This window comes from Lagenorhynchus albirostris, chromosome X (assembly GCF_949774975.1).
Source record: "Lagenorhynchus albirostris chromosome X, mLagAlb1.1, whole genome shotgun sequence".
Lineage (NCBI taxonomy): Eukaryota > Metazoa > Chordata > Mammalia > Artiodactyla > Delphinidae > Lagenorhynchus > Lagenorhynchus albirostris.
The window spans coordinates 117007618-117012775 of NC_083116.1; the positions used below are offsets into that span (position 1 = coordinate 117007618).

The following is a 5158-nucleotide window of genomic DNA, read 5'->3' on the forward strand; positions in this document are numbered from 1 at the left end:
TACCGCTAAAAAAAAAAAAAAAAAAAAAAAAAAAAATTCGGGAATTCCCTGGCGGTCCAGTGGTTAGGACGCTGCGCTTTCACTGCGGAGGGAGCAGGTTCAATCCCTGGTCGGGGAACTAAGATCACAAGCCACGTGGTGTGGCCAAAAATTAAAATGAAAATTTAAAAAAAAGGACATTCTTTGCCATGATGTCTACAACAGAGAAAAATGAGAAACCACATGTAGTATAAGGCACTGTAGTTCTGCTTTAAAATGGCTAACCAGACACATGCGTTTACCTTTCCTCCCACACTAAAACCCCCTGAAATAGGCAAAAGAAATATAAAAATAAACCCAGAGCAGCCCTGAGAATATAGGAGGGCTCACAGCAGACAGATCTCTGAGGAATTCCAAGGAGCTATGAAGCAGGTTGAGATCGGGACTAAGAAAAGAAATGGCTTAATAGTAAACCACATAACTGAAGAGCTGTGAAACACCTCTACCTGTGCCCACTCCCCACCTTCTTTCAGTAGGACTGATGCCAGCATTTACCCAGTCCTGGCTCTCCAAAATGATAGTTCAGACAAGGAATACTCCTCAGTAACACTGAGGCCAGAGAAGTAGGGAAAGATGTCAATTAACTGCAGCTTCCATGAGGAATAGGGAGTCCCACCAACCTGAGAGCTAGCAACCCACACAGTCTGCAGTAGACACTGCGTTCCACACAAAGGAGACAGCACAAGCAAAGATACCAAGTTTGAAACAATTTTATGGAGAACTCTACATGCTGGAGAGCGCAGTGTTTGAGGCAAACAAGAAAAGGACGTGCGGCTGGAGAGGTAGGCAGGCAGAGAACACACCAAGGAGAGCCTGATGAGCCAGATAAAAGGAGATCAGACTTTCTCCTAACTTTCTCCTTCTCTTGTCAGCAACAGAGCACCACTGCAGGCTTTCAAGCAGATCAGTTTCATAATCAAAATCACGTTTTATATCATACTAGCAACTGTAGATAATATATCTGAGTTGGATAAGACCCAACTATCCACCTTAGGAGCCTCGGTGGATGGTGGAACCATTAACAGAGTTTTGTTTTGTTTTTTTAATTAAGGAGGAAGAGCAAGTTTGAGGAAAGTATGCTGTACTTCATATTAGACATCCTGAGTATAAGGTTCCTGTAGAATAGTCAGGTGTAGCTTTCCAGCAGGTTATTAAGAATGAGTCTGAAGGCATATAGTGAAAAAACAGGAAAGAATTTAGAAATTTAGAAATACATCTGCATGTAAGTAGAACTGAAACTGTGGGTGTAATTGAGACAATGACCTAGGATAATACTTGGCCAAGAAGTCAAGCCCAGGTAACAGTAGTGTGTAAGGAGTAAGTGGATCGAGACAAGCCCACAGAGAATGCAGAGAAAAAAGTGTAAGAGAAAGACATGGAGAACAAGGATGCAAAGGAAACACACTGCTTCAAGGAGACAGTGACTAACAGTGTCAGGTGCAACAGAAATGTCAAGTAAAATTAGGATTGAATGAATCCACTAGACGCAACAAACAAGACGTTACGGGAGATCTCAGCAAAAACAGTTTAAGTAATGTGAGACTGGGAAGTCAGAGATCGAGCTGAAGTGTGAGAAGTGGATGAGAAATGGATAGAGTATGTATAGACCACACCCAGATGTTTACAGAAGAAGGGGAAGAGAGGTTAGGTAGCTAAGAGAGGAGTGGACAACTGGTTCAGGGAAGGTTTTCTAGGACGAGAACCTTAGGAATAAGATAATGGGCAGAGAAAAATTTAAAAATCAAAAGGGAGACTCCGAGAGTCTATCCGCAACAGTGAGAGGCCCGTGTACCGCAAAAAAAAAAAAAAAGCAGGATAACTAAAAACAAATCCACATCTAGAGGTATCGCAAAGAAACTGCAAAAAGTCAAAAACAAGGAAAAAATCTTAAAGGTAGCCCAAAAGAAAAGATAATTACTTACCTACAAAGAAATTATACCTGAACTGACTAAAGGCTTCTCATTAACAAACAAAACTTGTCAAAAGACAAGAGAATAACATTATCAATTGTCAACATAAATTCTGTACCCAGCTCAACAATCATTCAAGAGAAAAAGTGAAGTAAAGACACTTTCAGAAACACCAAGACCATGTTTACTACTAATAGGCCTTTAGTGAAAGAACTACTTAAGAACATTCTTTATAAAGAAGAAAACTAAACCCAAAAGGAAGAAATGGGGTGAATAAAGAATGGTGAGCAAAGAAAATTGAAAACATATTGATGAGTAAATATTCACTATTTTACAAACTTAAGGTGGTTTCAACAAGGCAAAGCCAAAGCATAAATAACTAACATGGAAGAGGGGATAAGGGTTAAAAAGTAAGCCATTCTAAAATCTCTGTCTTATTTGGGAGGATAGGAATAATAATTAAGCTTTGACTTAGTTAAATGTGCATGTTAAAATTTTAAGGGTAACCAAACATCTGTCTTCCGTCCTGGAATAAGAAAGCTAGAAGGAACAGAGCTGCCCGCCCTTACAATGTACTAATTTCAAATTCATGTCTTTCTTGAAAGCCATCAGAGAACAACCAACTGGCTCAAAATCTTCGGAGAGAAAGGGCCTGCAAGGAGAGAGACAACCTTGTGCTCACCTAGGGTAGACTGTAAGTGGCCACTGACAAGAGGAGTTCAGCTAGAATAAAAAGCAAATTGATAAAAGCCCGATGTGGCTTGCTGAAGGAACAGTGTGAAACCAATGGAGGTCACAGAAACTGGGGAGACCCCAGCCTTCTGCAGGATCTTCCTTCACCAACGCCACCAACCACTCACAGAAAGAGCCCTGAGGAGTGCCCACTGTGATGCAGACTTGAGGGAAGGGAACTGCAGCAGTGTCTCAGGAGCAAGATGTTCACCCAGATCCTTCCCTCCCACCTACACTAGGGAAGAAAAACCTTTATCTGTGAAAGAAAGGCCAATAAGTGCTTCTACCCTTAAAGCACAGGTGAAAACTCACTGCAGCCGGAGGAAGGGGTGGGCACCCTACTCTGGGAGAGGGGCAGGACTCCACACTGAGCCCACAACAATAGCTAGGGTAGGGGCATGACCTTGGGACATTGATGCAGGCCTAAGCCTGAGGTTTAATCAGAACAAAAGACCACACCCCACCATCACTCCCCACCTCTAAGCTAACCTACTTCCAATAACAAGTAAACAGCATAATACCACTGGCAGAGGGACAGGAGGAGATCAAGAGCATGTAAGGAGACCCTAAGTCACAGTCCTGAAGGAAGACCCAATAAAATAAACCACCTCCCACCCTAATCAGAGAATTTGAAGCCTGAGGTATACTGAGAGGAACCACAGCAACAACCAAACTTAAAACCAGCCCAACTCCAAACTAGATTAACTCAAATTCCTGAAACAAAGGCCTAGCACAGGGAAAGATGTGTCCATTTACAGACATAAAAATTATGCACCTCAGCTCTTTCCCACCTAGAACCATGGAGGGTGCAAGAGAGAATTAAAAAAAGGTTCCTGCTGTGCCAGAAACCCTTAAGAAAAAGCAAAAGAATTTCACAGAGCTTAAGATCAAGAACCTGAGAAAGAAGTATGCCCAGAAGATGCTTTGAAAGGCAAGGAGGAAGCTTATCTATGAAAAAGTTAAGCACTATCACAAGGAATACAGGCAGATGTACAGAACTGAGATTTGAATAGTGAGGATGACAAGAAAAGACAGCAACTTCTATGTACCTGCAGAGCCCAAATTGGCATTTGTCATCAGGATCAGAGATATCTGTGGCGTGAGCCCAAAGGTCCATAAAGGTGTTGCAGCTTCTCCACCTCCATCAGATCTTCAATGGCACCCACGTGAAGCTCAACAGGCTTCAATTAACATGCTGAGAATTGTGGAACCATGTATTGCATGGGGGTATCCAAACCTGAAGTCAGTAAATGAATTGATCTACAAGCATGGTTATGGCAAAATCAACAAGTGAATTGCCCTGACAGATAATGTGTTGATTGCTCTATCTCTTTGTAAATATGGCATTATCTGCATGGAGGACCCGATTCACGAGATCTATACTGTTGGAAAACGTTTCAAAGAAGCAAACAACTTCCTGTGGCCCTTCAAACTATCTTCTCCATGAGGTGGAACGAAGAAAAAGACCACCCATTAGAATGTAGAGATGCTGGCAACAGGGAAGACCAGATCAACAGGCTTATTAGAAGGATCAACTAAGGTATCTACCATGATTATTTTTGTAATCTGGTCAGTTTTTAAACAGTGACTGCTTTCAAAGTGAAAAAAAATTTTTGTACCTCAGTTTCTACTGTTCTACAAAATAAGTCAGTGTTATAATAAAAAAAAAATCACAAGGCATAACAAAAAGCAGAGAAAAAACAACACTCAGAAAAGACAAAAAACATGTCAGAACTAGACACAGAATCAGATGTTGGAAATATCTAGAATCAAAGTTAAAATACTATGAGTAACATGTTTCGAGCTCTAACCCAAAAGGGGAACATGAAAAATCAGATTGGTAACTCAGCAGAGAGATGGAAACTATAAGAAAGAATACAATGAAAGTGCTAAAAATTAAAAATACAGTTAAGAAAAATGAAGAATGCCTTCAATGGGCTCTTTAGTAGACTCAACTCAGCCAGGGAAAGAATCAGTGAACTTGAAGATGTCAGTAGAAATTACCCCGACCGAAAACACTGAGAAAAAAGCGTGAAAAACAGAACAAAACAAAACAGGACATTCAAGAGGTGTGGGACAATATCAAAGGTTCTAACATACTGGTAACTGGAATCACAGAAATAGAAGAATGGGACAAAAGAAATATTTGAAGAGAGAATGGCTGAAAATATTCCAAAGTTAATATAAGACATCTAACACAAATTCCAGATGATCAGAGAATAGGAAGATTAAAAAAAAAAAAAAAAAGATTATCACTGCTGAGCACCAACACCACTTGAGACTGAATTCCATAAGCTCTGCCCCCACCAAACACCTCTGTCAACATGATCACCAGGTCATCAGTTCAACTACACATGATGGCCACCTCACAATGCTCACTTCTATATACAAGTCTCACTCTGCGTAAATGACTGGTCAAACCTAGGTCACAAGCCTGTATCCTAGCTGTAAAAGAGACTGTGGATGAGTTTTCTGGG

General features: G+C 40.8%; 1 pseudogene; it reads left to right on the forward strand.

Moving 5' to 3' along the window:
* Positions 1–3480: 3480 nt before the first annotated feature.
* LOC132513640 (large ribosomal subunit protein uL30-like) lies at positions 3481–4220 on the forward strand (annotated as a pseudogene).
* The last annotated feature ends 938 nt before the right edge of the window (positions 4221–5158 follow it).